The sequence below is a fragment of the Lissotriton vulgaris genome, chromosome 8, assembly GCF_964263255.1.
Source record: "Lissotriton vulgaris chromosome 8, aLisVul1.2, whole genome shotgun sequence".
NCBI lineage: Eukaryota > Metazoa > Chordata > Amphibia > Caudata > Salamandridae > Lissotriton > Lissotriton vulgaris.
The window spans coordinates 1,222,588,326-1,222,602,596 of record NC_141696.1 but is presented as its reverse complement, the minus strand read 5'-3'; positions in this window follow the sequence as shown (position 1 = coordinate 1,222,602,596).

Sequence of the window (14,271 nt, the reverse complement as noted above, 5' to 3'; positions counted from 1 at the left end):
AGTTTATTTAGGTTGTATATGTTTTGGTGACAAGTTCTCAGTACTTCAGTGGGAGTTTGCCTTTATTTTTGTACTCTCTCTCCAGGGGCAAGCATTACTGCAGCCTTGTGCAGCGTGGCTTTAGTATATACATTTGCATACACACTTTCCCTATTTTAACCGGTTGTGTATATTTTCCATATGATTAATTGTTTGCTAAAGCTGGTTCACCCTGCACCTTGTCAGGTAATGTGGAAATCGATCTAGCTCATTACACTGACTGGCTCACGACTATACTGGCGGATCTCGTGCCTGAGAAAGCCGCTAAACCCGGAAACAAACGTCCTTCTGCTCCTTGGTTCACATCTCAGCTTAGAGAAGCCCGTCAAAACTGCAAGAGAGCAGAAAGAGCCTGGAGGAAAGACTACAATCCTCTTGAGAAAGAAAAATTTAAAAACTTAACTAGATCTTACCACAAGATGATTTGGAGCGGAAAAAAATCCTATCTGGAACGTCGGATAGACGAATCTGAAAACTCCTGTAAGGAACTCTTTAAAATTGTCAAGGATTTTACTTCTCCGTCCCTAGGCATCTCTGCTCAGTCTCACTCAGAACCTTGGCTGACTGAACTGGCACATTATTTTGTAGATAAAATAACATCTATTCAAGCCTCTCTTGCCATTTACTCAAAACAGCCTCAGGATGCTGCTCTTGGTGCCCTCTCCTCTTCACAACCCACCCTCTGGGAATTCCCGCAGCTGAGCCTTGCTGCCTCATTAGACCATCTGACAAGCTTGAAGTCGGGCTCTCCTCTAGATCCTTGCCCGGTCTCTTGCCTTAACAAAATAGCCCCTGTGCTAAATGGCCCCATCAATTCCATTCTTAATTCCTCATTGTCTTCTGGCGTAGTCCCTCAGGCTTGGAAGAGTGCTCTCATCCTTCCACTCATAAAAAAACCAGCTTTGGATCCCATCATACATGCCAACTACAGGCCTATTTCTCTCCTCCCTGCTCTGGCAAAGGTGGCGGAAAGACATGTGCACAGATCTATCTCTGACTTCATCGAGAATAACAATCTGTTGCACCCCACTCAATCTGGGTTTCGTGCGAATTACAGCACAGAGACCGCGCTACTTGAAGTCACCACTGCCATCAGAGAGGTCTTGGATACTGGAGGAAAGGCCATGTTGGTCATGTTGGACCTGTCGGCGGCGTTCGACACCGTTCCCCATGATACCCTCCTAATTCGACTCTGGGATTGTGGTCTCCGGGGGACGGTGTGGAACTGGCTCAAATCATTTCTAGCTAGCCGCGACAAACGATCTGGGCGCCACCTCACTCCGCAGCTATGGCAACTCTGGAAGTGGGGGTCCCTCAGGGGTCTATTCTTAGCCCCCTGCTCTTTAACATCTTTCTGGCCCCCCTTGCAGAGGTTGCGGAGTCGTTTGGCGCTCAGATCGTGTCGTACGCTGACGACACCCAGCTCTTGTTCACATATGACAAGAATGAGGTGTTCAATGGGATCCGCATCAGAGGCTGCCTAGAAGCAGTCTTTGATTGGTTCAAAAGACACGGCTTAAAATGCAACTCCGATAAATCGGAGCTGCTTTTTTTTGGATGTGTCTCTGAACCAAACTGGAAAAGTTGGTGGCCACAAGACCTGTTTCCACCGGTTAATGCAAGTACCAAGGCTAAAAATCTAGGTATCATTGTTGACAATGAGTTAACCTTTGGGCCTCAAATATCCTATCTTTCGGGGAAATGTTTTGGGATCCTGCGGATGCTCAGGAAATTCCTCCCCTTGATTTCTATGAACCATCGAAGGGTCATTGTCCAAGCACTTGTCGGGTCGCGTTTGGACTATGCAAATGCCCTCTATCTAGGACTCCCTAAATATCTCGTGAGGAGACTTCAAGTAGTCCAAAATTCAGCTGCCAGGGCTATTTATGGACTACCTAGACGAGCTAGTGCTTCTGACTTGTTGAAGGAACTGCACTGGCTTCCTATAGCCAAGAGGGCTCTCTTTAAAAGCCTGACGTTGACCTACAAGGCCCTTCATGACTCAGGCCCTAGGTACATTAGGAAGCGCCTTGCTCTTTACAAGCCGAGCAGAACTTTGCGATCTGCCTCCTTGTCTAAAATGGTTGTTCCGTCCATCAAGCGAACCAGACAAGGGGGGCGCTCTTTTCATTACCTGGCCCCGCGCGCCTGGAATGAGCTTCCCATTTCTCTCAGACAGGCCCCTAGTCTGATGTCGTTCAGAAAGGCATTAAAAACCTGGCTGTTTACCAGCTAACTTCGCTGTTCCTTTTATTCTGCAGTTATGTTTCCTCTTCTTAAAGGACCTCTTCGCTAAAGCGCCGGGACACTCCTACTGGAGTAGCCGTTGCGCTATAGAAGAACCCAAATAACATAACATAACATAACATAATGAGTCCAAATGAGAGATTTCAATAAATGTTTTATTTGCGTTTTGAAGTTGAAATAATACCCTACGGTTGATAGGGACATTTAGTCACTGGTAAGAACAACACAGTTAAATTGTTTATTTTGGTTGTTTATGTTTTGGTGAAAGGAAGGTCTCACTGATCCATGTCGGAGTTTGATGTTATTTTGTTTTACTCTGCTCTAGGGGCACGCAGATTTAAAGCAGCGTTTACCTCTGGGGTGAGTGGTGTTAAAACAATCTCATTGACAATCTCTCTAGGGGTGAGTGGTGTTACTGCAGACATGTAAAGCTTCCTTACTGCAGCCTTTTGAAGCTTCCTCTAGAGGAAAATGGTGTTACCGCAGAGTTGTGAAGCTTCCTCCAGAGGCGAGCAGTATTACACCATGTGAGGCAATGCTGTGTGGGGGGTTGTGGCTTCAACTTAAACATCTGCATATACACTCGAGTTAGATATATATAAAAATATCGAGGAATGAGCATTGTCATTTAAAATATCTGTCTTGAGAGTTATAAAAAAAATTATGTAACCCTACTCCACACAGGGACTATCAGTTATTAGGAAGTGCAAGTATCTAATAATGTCATATGTTGGGGAATTCTTTTTCAAGTGTATGAATGCATTTGCAAGAGCAAATACAATTACTCAAATGGAAATAATCCAGTAGCTGCAGTGTGCTAGTTTGTTGATTGATATCTTTTGCTGGGGGGGGGAGTATAATTTAGGTACATGTCAACATGCCAATGGTAAAAGAGTGTTGATTGAGGGACCGTATATATATGTATGTATTTCCAGTATATTTTTTGGGGAAAACATCAGTCTGGCAAATCAGCTGAAGCTGTCTTCAGGCCAGACCTAAAAAGACTCCACATTGTGGGCAAGCCCACTTGGAGTGCACTAAGACATTCTGAAGCACAGCAGTGCCTACTAGTGTAAACATAGCAAAATGGTACACACAAGCATAACAATCACACCAACTTTGGACTTCAGTTCTGAGTAAGGGGCTAAATTCCAATCATGTGCAAACCCCTGTTTATGTGAGGATCGAAATTATAAGTTGTACAACAAACACTGCACTGCTCACAATTTTTCACGAGGTACATTTTGGCAGTTAAAACTTGCCAAACGTTACAAGGAGAAAAATGCCCAGGGGCAGATTTACAAGCCCGGACGCCACTTTTGCGCCGCCGTTGGGTCACTTTTGTTCAGCAGCGGCGGAGCAAAGCCAGTGCCATGCTGCAGGGTATTTACAATGTTGTGAAGCCCTGCGCCACATGAAACCTGCTTCAGGGTTCATGTGGGCGTTCCGGTGCAGGGGGTGGGCGTTCCGGTGCAGGGGGAGGGCGTTCCGGCGCAAGAACGCCTCGGAAAAGTGGTTGAGTGAAATCTACAAGATTTCACTCAGTCACTTTTCCGACCCCGCTGCGTCAAAACCTTACACCTGCTTGTAGCAGGCGTAAAGAGTGACACAGCACAGTTAGTATAGGTGGCCCCCGAGCAGTGCTGGAGTTGCAGCGTTGGCGGGTTTTTCGAGTAGCCGGAGGTTTGGCGTTTGGGCAGATATGACCCACACATAAGGTGAATGATTTCTGGGGAGATATAATTGGATTTGGACTATCATATCCTTCTTTTTGTGGAAATTTATATAGAAGACTGACTCTTGTGGATGTCATAAAATACTCAAGATTGTTTAAGCCCAGTGGATAAAATCGATGTATAGCTACTTTAACCTAGGATTTTCTTCATATGACCCGCGCCTAACATTTGAAAGGGATAATTAGTCTAACGACAACGGGATATTGACATAACCTAGTAGGAAATAAGAACGCCCTGAAGAAGGTCTGTTGTACAGAACGAAACGCGTCGGCTGGCTGTGGTACATAAACTTAAGGAAAATAAAATAACATTTAAATATACACCAAGATTCAGTGCCTCAATAAGGACTCTAATTGATATTTTTTGACTGGACTTGCTGCATAAGTGGTGCTGTACCAAACTTGAGAACAATCTTAATTTACCCTGCTGTAAGGGGGCACTTTTGGAACTGGCACACAGAACTTATAATTCTGGATTTAAAATATGGACTGGTTTGTATAAACACAAGGGTTGGCGCTGTCGTTGGTTCTTTTTTTGTCTACCGTCCAGTGAAGGTGTAAAACAGTGCTGGAGTTGTGTCTCGCTTGCGACACAGCTCCAGCACTGCGTCACCTTTACGGCATCAGATGCGTCACACATCTGTCTATTCTTGTGCCATGGTGCGCAGCAGTAAATGCAGCGCATCCATGGTGGCGCAAGAGGTGTCTGCTGTGAAGCTTGCGACACAACTCCAGCACTGCGTCACCTTTACGGCATCAGATGCGTCACGCATCTGTCTATTCTTGTGCCACGGTATGCAGCAGTAAATGTGGCGCAACCATGGTGGCACAAAAGGTGTCTGCCGTGACGCAAAATAACTGGTTATTGTAAATCTGCCCCCCAGTATGTTCCAGTACAAGTGGGCGCATTGATAACGCATGCAATTCAGCATTTCTCTTGCAAATGCCCAGAACAAGAGTTATTAACTACACCCAAAGTATTGAGTTAATTCTATAAGTACTTTCTTAGGTCTCAGCTATTCATAGGCCTTTTTTGAGAGTTTGACAAATAAATCAAAAGAAATGTTAGGTATTTTAACCCCCAAGTTAAATGTGCATCAGGAAAAAAACACTGAATCCTGCGAGAATAAAACAAGAAAAGAGAACATTGTAAAGGATTTCTTTCCTTACAATGTAAAGCAGAAGGTCAATTGATTTTTTCCTGAAGTGATATCTACCAGCAGCTAAAACGCGTAGGCCATTTCCTCTCTTTCTAGTTCTCTCACCACCAGTGACATGTGAGTGCCACATGGGAAAGTACCGACTGTAAATCCTGTCTTCAGAAGTAAAGCTTTCTCTCATCATAAGAGGCTGTCTGGAAAAAAACCGAACAGGGAACTATCGTTTGCTGTTATTGACGTGCTCCACTTCCCCTTCAGGCTCCACTTGTCCAAAGGATTACCAAGAAGTGTCTTGAAGATATTCCCATCTGTTTTTCTCCCAGTGGGAATTGTTTAAAAGCGAAGAGTGGATTATTCACCCAATATAACCTATTTAGAAGTTAACTTTGAAATCAAAGTTTTCAAATTGTTGTAAGGGTGAAAAAGCTCAGCAGTGTAGCCAATGATTTAGTCTTGTCCTTTTTGCACATTTAAAGGCCTGGGAATCCACCACACTCTGCAGCTTTTCCTCCAGACTTTAATGCTAAAAGTTAGGCAGAGAGCAGGTGTGGCCCTTCGTTAAGTGCAGAGGGCCTGATGAGCAAAGGCCAGTCTGGCAAAGGCTCATCATTTTGGGGTCAAATAGCCAGGCTTTGTACTTGGGCTAAATGCATAGGCACCTGGTAGCCTGAGCCAAAATTTCCAGTGCTGAATATTTCACAGCCCTGAAGGCATAATATTCTGAGCCCAGCAAGTCCCTTGAGGTGCTTCCCCACATATCGAGGGGGCACATCCACAATAAACTCTTCAATTTTATGCCCTGAAGTGCCCAACTGATTGTCAATCCGCTGCCCCTCGTCACAGAGTGGAATGGGGTCAGCAGCTCCTCTCACTGACCCTGTCCCACTATGTGACGAGTGAGGGAAGGCCCTCCTCTCATTGGGTGGCCAATGACAAGATCAGCCAATGAGAGCAGGTGGTAGGATCTTCTTGTTTTCCCTACCCAAGGCTACAGTGCCTAACTTGTAAAATAAAGAGTGCTGATGCCCAAAGGACTGATCAGAAACCTGTGGTCCATTATCAAATATCAGTCAACCAGTAAGGCTATGTAGTCATATATCGGGCTTATTTATCTCCCTCTTGCAGGTTACTGTTTTCTACCTTTGTGAATGTATTCCGTCTCTCTCTTCCTCCTTCTTTCTTGTTTGTGTGTTTTTCCTTCTCTTACTCTTGGGAAATGTTTAATGAGGAAAAATAAAAGCTGCTCCCCAAAAATATGTATCTAGACTCAACCATCACATTAGCTACTGCTGGCCTGGGTGACTGCTCGAGCAATCCACTCAGGCAGTCAAAGAAGCTTGGGAGGCCATTCGATCCTCTCCAACAGGATACCAAGGGTCCTGTTTGGCAGGGAAAGTGTGCAATTTATCTTTTGATGCTTCTACGTTCTTCTTGAAACTGCAAAGGTTGAAGGGAATTGTCTGCACAAAGAGAACAAAATAGCAAAGAACACAATGGGAAACAGACCAATGAGCAAATAGAAGAATAACTCACAAGGGACATAAATAATCCAGCTAAGTGGAGAGTTTAGCAAAGTTAAATAAGCCTTCAAATTCTTTTCACTGCCAGCTGTTAACTGCTCTAGAAACTACCAATCTATAAAGTGGAGCAAATTAGAAGATTGTGGTCGTGATATAGATCTTGATGGACAGGTTACTCCATCCCAAAAGAGACGGATATCCAGTGCTTCGAAATATAAAGCCTGTTATATCCTATGGGATTTGTATTTCGGCAGACAGGATATCTGTCACTGTTGTGAGGGAGTACCCATCTGCTGAGATATAAATTAGAGACAACAACCTGTAATACTTTGCACACTATTATATTTCCTTCCAGCACACGACCACTGAAACTAATTTATGTTGAGGCCAGTGGCTTCCCTTGTTATCCCCTGCTTTCTGCCTCTTTTTGTATATATATATATATATATATATATATATATATATATATATATATATATATATATATATATATATATATATATATATATATATATATATATATATATATATATATATATATATATATATACATATATATATATATACATATATATACATATACATATATATATACATATATATATATATATATATATATATATATATAGGATGTATGTCGTTACTACGCATGCTTTTACAACGCATGCCTTTACCACGCAGGTTTTACAACGCAAGTCGTTACAACGACTTGCGTTGGGGGGCGCTGGATAGTGAATAGTTTAATTTACTATTCCAACTCCAGTCCCCGTGGATAGTAGGGAAGGTTTTGGATAGTAAATTAAACTATTCCCTATCCTACAGCGCCCCCCAGCGCAAGTCGTTGTAACGATTTGCGTTGTAAAAGTTGCGTGGTAAAGGTACTGCGTGGTAAAAGTTGAGTTGTAAACGCTGTTCCCCATATATATATATATAAATATACACATACATATACATATATAGCTAAAGCTTTGTTTGCCACATGAACATACACTGCCTGTGAAGTTCCATCACAGTAATAAGATGAGCTTTGCTCTGAGTACTGTGAGCTTTCTTAGCAGTAGAATGTTCTGTGGTATCTCTGCAGCCGCAGACAGGTTTGTCAATATTAGGATTTCAGTCAATGATGTGTACTTACACTTCAGAGAGACCCATATTCTTTGCAAGAAGGACCTTAAACACCCAACTTAAAGTACATGGCCTGTCAGGAAAGGCTTAGGGGACGATTACGATTGCGATTTGGATTCCATTCCGACTGAGCCATTTGGACGGGCTCGGTTGGAAGGGAATCTGAATCGGTCTTCCGGATGGCTTACAAATGGCTCGGAGAGCCCACCTGCCATCCGGAAGATCCACAGTAATCCCCCAGCCAGCTCTTTCCAGCGGAGGGATTGTGATGGCAGTTTCCCACTGCCTTTTTGTGCAAGCCTTTCCGGCACAAAAAGGCATTGAAAAACTGCTTTGGGGCCCCAAGCAGGACCCTCATGGGTGCCAGGCCGCTGAATGGTGCCTCCCTGTTGATCCCTGCACCCAGTGGCAGGCACCTTGGGGTGCAGGGATGAACTGCACCTCTGCATTTACCAATGCAACGCCGGGAAGAATGGCGGCGTGATCCTTCGCTCCTCCAAGCAGAAACGGCATACTGATGCTGGGAGCTGCAATACTAAGGCTTTCCCCGACCTGAAAGGAGATTCAGGAATCGGAGTGTACCCCAAATATGCAGAGCGAGTTTGGGCCATTTCCGATCCAGGAAGGGTGAGAAAACGACCCTTTTCGTTTCTACCGCGTATGAGTGCGGGAAGAGACGGAACTCAGCGGTGGCCGGAGCAACGCGGCTGCCGATCGTGGCGGAGCCCTTCACTGCACTTACGGTGACAACAAGGGGCTGAGGAACAACAGTATTGTGCAATCTTGGGCAAAATCTAGTGAGTAATGCGTGCTTGATGCTAAGCGGCGTCTGAACTTTTGAATGGGATAAACGGCGCAAAGAACTTTTCCAAAATGGCGGGTCGACTGATTTCCCCAGCGTGAATGCACCGTGTGTGACCAGCATCCCCGCTCCTGTGACCCAGATTTAGAGGCATGACACAGGCACCACGAGAGCAGGCAAGGAAGCGATAATAACGGAGGCAGTGATTATTGAGTGTGGTCATAGCAGCAAAAACCAGACTACTGTTCCCCGAGGCTAGCGATCTTTAATTGAGCACCGCTTACCAAGCCATACCGTGTTTTCAGGCACCACGAGGGCAGGCAAGGAAGCGAAAATAGCGGAGGCAGTGTTTCAGTGATACTTGGGGCCAGAGACTGTTATCATACTACCGAGGTCTGCTGTAAGTTAACCACTGCCAGCGAGGTCCCCATGCATGGAGTCGACTAACACGAGGTCTTGCAGATCCCACATTTGTCTGCACACAAAATGGCGGCCAGTGTTATAATACCCATGACGCCGAGCACGAAAGTTGTAAGTTGTTAAAAACGATGTTTCTCTGCTGGATGGTGCACATTGACATAGCCTTATACTAATGTGATAAAGATATACTGCCAGGAGGAAGAAATTGGGCCACACACAGCCGATATTTAAAACATTATATGCAGCAGTTCTCTTTGGCTGAATCTCATGAATGCAGCATAATCCACGAATGGGCGGGTGCCACCAGTCCTTTGACTACTGCGCAATGTACGATGTAAGTCCCCTGGCCTGACCTGATTAGATTTGAACACAAAAGCGTGCACTGAAGGGATAGTTACGAGCAAATATGACACACATGCAAGTGAGCGCTGTTTAACATTGAAAACGCTGAATAAAAGTGCCTCTGAATAGCAGAACTGTAGTTGATCCATATGAGGCACAAAGGCTTTCTGTCTGAATCAGTGTAGTGCTAGATCACAGCTAACATGTAAAGTGTACTGCAGAACAACTACACATACAATTCAGTAACTAAGGCGATGATGACGAATATCTCTCTTTGTGACTGCATTAAGGCTACTTAATAACGTACTGCTCATGGCCCATGGCCATGTGCTCTAGTAAGATTGTCGGATTCCGCCACATGAGAGAGCGCTATTGAGGGCATTAACGCGCGGTAAAGCTTGAAGCAGTGTAACGAGGAGTAAATCTGTCATGTCAAAATAAGAGCCATAGAAGAGATAACACAATGCTTTTGTACTGCCTGGTATGAATGTGAAGTAGGGGAGTGACCGTGATTGTTCCAAGAGGCGTGTGTGGAGCGGCGGTACAGAGGCACCTGCGAGGTCTGTGATATAGTGCGACATGAGCAAACACCAGTGGGATTGTTATCTGGTATCACACAAGGGCGGCAAAAAGATTAAGCATACCTGAATCATCTCATCACCTGTCTTCAAAATGGGGGATAAAGAAAATGCAAAAACTTTTAAGCGCCAAAAAGCGGACCCACCAACTCCGATATCACCATTTAAAGGGAAAAAAGACTTTAATGAAGCTATGGAAATTATTTTAAGCAGATTGGAGGAAGTTAAAGATCTGGCCAAATCAACTAAAGAGGAAGTAGTTGCAGTCAGGCAGGACATCAAAGATATTATTCATTCAATCTTTATTTCGATCTATTAGATCATAAAAGATATACAGACAATCAAAGTAATTGTAATTTAAACGAATCAATAAAACATTAATTATAAAAGTTGGACTACAACATATGAATCAATTCATCCTCTAGGAAGCTTAAAATCATTAGTAAGCTACGATTATTAAAATCCACCTCCGCCTTCAAAAGGCGGGTGCGAGTAAACCACATTGCTGTTAGATACTTTGCCACTGCGAACACAATTGGGGGTGACACATCAGTCTTTAGGATTCTGTACGCAGGGAGGAACTGTCTAAAGCCCAGATTTTTAAGAAGGGGGACAAGCCAGTGTTTCCTAATTAATGTAAGTCATTTTCTTTGGAATGCGCACATGCCAGGCAGTGCTCTGTGGTCGGAGGCAAACACCAAGAACTAGTGAATGACCTGAGGGGCAGTGTGCCATATCTCCACTGCAGAAATAACTTCCTGGTTAGCACAGGGGTCATGCCATCCAGAACACATTCCAGGGAGTAAAAGTCTTTGCTTTGAATGAATAGGTTCATTAAGGATCCCTCACGTGTGCTATCCAAAGCAATAGTAAGCTTTAGGTCGTAGTAAGCTTTTGACAGTGCTTTGCGTGGAATCCTGCTACTTGCGTTTGCCGGATCAGTCCAAAGTTCTGATAGACCTAGGCTCTCGCAAGACCTTTTTATGTCGCTTAACCATGGGATGTGGATGGCATTCGATAAGTTTAAAAACTCCTGGAGCTCAGTCCTATAATTAATGAGTTCTTGGCTGCTCCATAATCGTCGGCAGAAAGTTAATGGTTTGAGTCCCAGTTCTTCTGCAATTGGCCTAATTCCCAAGTCCAATCTCGGAGGGAGTAAAGGCGTGCTTGGTGGGAGGGCTACCAGCTGCCTGATGAATTTGTTTTCCATAATCATCAGGTTTTGGGCAGAAGTGTGACCCCACAATTCGCCCCAATAGGTGACTGCCCCCGTGCTTGAGATTTATAAATTTGAATACAGGGCCAAGTGGACGATATGTTGATTTGCTCACCATCCTGGAAATACCACCCGCTATCTGCACCAGTTTCATATTAGCCTTATTCTGGTGTGTCCCCCATGTCATATTCTCATTTAGGGTTACCCCTAAGTACTCAAATGTAGAGACCCTCTTTAGTCGCACTGAGACAAGCAAGGGATTAGGGCGTGTTGAAGGAGTGGGGTTTAGGATCATATATTTTGCTTTAGAAGCATTGATCTCAAGGCCCCTCTCCGTACAAAATTTTAAAAACCCATCCAGTACCCGTTGTATTCCCATGGGGGATTTTGACAACAGCAGGGTGTCATCCGCAAACATGATAGCGGGCACCCTGCTGCCATTCAATTTGGGAGCATCAATGTCGGCAATCCTAGTCAGGTGGGCGATTACCCCGTTCACAAAGAGGCAGAACAGGGTCGGTGCAAGCACACAGCCCTGTCTCACCCCTCTGTCAACGGGGAATCTTTCCGTTAGGTTCCCATTTCTGCCACACCTGACACGCGCAAAGTTATTCTGATGTAATTTCATCAGAATGGAAAGAATGTCTACCGGGACGCCTAAGTCAGCAAGCACACTCCATAATTTGGATCTTGGCACCAAATCGAAGGTGGCTCGCAAGTCCACGAAGACCGTGTACAAGCTGCCCCCCTCGATTAGTGCGGTCCTCCAATAAATGAGGTTTAGGCAGAATATCTGATCAGTTGTAGACACCCCCCTTCTAAATCCCGCCTGGTATGGGCTGAGGGTGGCAGTTTCCTCGAGCCAGTTCTGGAGGCGATCTAAAATAAGCCTACCAAAAAGCTTCTGGGACACATCTATTAGGCTGATGGGCCTGTAATTGGTTGGGAGCAGAGGCAAACACTTCTTAAATATAGGAACAACCTCTGCGCCCAGCCAGGTACAGGGCACCTCCATGCCCTTCAAGACAGCAATAAATAATGTCAATAGATAGGGGACCCATACATCAGGCTGTTGTTTAAAAAGGTCGCCTGGGAGGCCATCCAGCCCAGGCGCTTTGCCTGATGACAGGCCCGCAATAGCAGCTCGCACCTCCTTTCCCCCCTCTGGATGACTAGATGTGGTTGGGGGTGAGTAGCATGTGGGCCCAACTTCCACTGTGCAGAGGGACTGAAAGTGCTCTTGCCATACCCTTGGCGCGATGTTCGGTTCTATTGCCGATGCTAAATACTCGGATCCCGTGTTAACAATTCGCCAGAACTTGTGGTAATCCCTGGTTGCTAGAGAACTAGAGAGTTCCTCCCATTTGTATTGATCCCATTCAATCTTGGCCTGGGTGACCAATTTCTTATATTCCCATCTTCCGGCCTGTATCTCCAGTCTGCTTTTACCCTCCTTAATACAGGACAAGAGATCTCCCTTCGCCTTGCGGCATGCGGCGTTATACCATGTATTGCGGCAAGACCCGCCACCTCGACTGTGTCCCTTAGAAAAAAGGTCTGCCGCCAAGGTCCTAATGAGTTCCTCATGTGCCAAGCACAGTGATTTGTGAGTTTCCTGGGTGCTGGATTCCTCACTTAGGATGCCCACTTTTTCCAGTATTGGAATGAGTCTAGTATAAAGCCTGGGGAGCTTCTCTCTACTAGTAACTAGTTTTTCCCACCTTATTCTCCTTCTGTTATTTTCAAGGAGAAGCCCTGGATTTGCCGCCGCCGTGACATGGTCCCTACCCTCCTGCCCAGGGAGAGAGTAGTCCAATTCTAGGGCATTGTGGTCGCTATCAACTCTATCTATCACCTTAAAATCGATGATATGCGACCACGAGGACAGTTGTACTAGAACAGAATCCAGTCTTGACTCCCTGCCTACTCTATTAAAGGTATGTTTACTGGGAATATCGGATGTGGTGCGCCCATTGCAAGCCCTAACACCATGTTTGAGGGTTAGGGCAGTAATCTGTAAAAGAACCTGAGCCGCCTGCAGGTCCTGCAGAACACTGCGGCGCGGCTGGTTCTTAAATTACCCAGAAGAGCATCATCTAAAGCTGCGCTCCAGGCCCTGCACTGGCTTCCGGTGAGAAGCAGGGTGGAATTCAAAGCACTATGCACATGCCACCAGATTGTTAACGGTAGGGCTCCTCTCCCTCTGCAGGGCCTGCTAACACAATACGAGCCCCCCCCGTGATCTCAGATCTTCTGGCTCGGGGCGCCTATCCATTCCTAAGGTATCTAAAGTACGGATGGGCGGCAGATCCTTTAGGTATCTGACGGCCTCTAGCTGGAACAAACTTCCTGTGGCACTGCGCCTGGAACCTTCAGAGCGCACCTTTAGAGCCAAGTTAAAAACCTTCCTATTTGCCCGGTAGTTGGGTCCCTGTCCCGGTACTTTCCTGGTAGCACTTGCTTTTCAGCGCGGGGACACGCCGTGATGCGTCACCAAGCGCTCTATAAGACCCCCTAAAAAAAAATAAAAAAAAAGTGGGGTCCAAGCTTTCGGCGGAGGAGCCACAGCGGAGGGTACTGACCACCTTGCGTCCTCTTCTAAGGAGGACCCATCTAAGAGGCCTGCAAGGGGCTCAAAATGTGAGTTCAGGTCCCCACCCACCACAAATGGGATCCCCTTGGGAATTTCACTGAGGAGAGCTGACAATTCCTCAATAGTAAGTGATTCCTGTGATATGTTTACCGGCCTTGAGTATACATTTATCACGGCAAGTCTACGGGAATTTGACCATTCCAGCAACACTACTAATATGTCCTCTGAAGCCAAGGGGAGACGTGCAGCATGACATCCCAGGTGGGGTGCCACCCAGGTTCAGAGGGCTCCAGAAGGGCGGCGCCTTCCCCCCCATTTCGCAGGAATGGAGAATGCCTCGAAGCCTTGGCGGGAGTAATCATCCATTGACCAGGTTTCTTGAAACAGGCATATATCTTTGCAGTCGATAATAGCAGTCCATTCCTGTTGTTCCAGCTTGTTACCCAGGACAGCCACATTCCATGATATTATCTTCAGATATGGTGGCCTTAGGT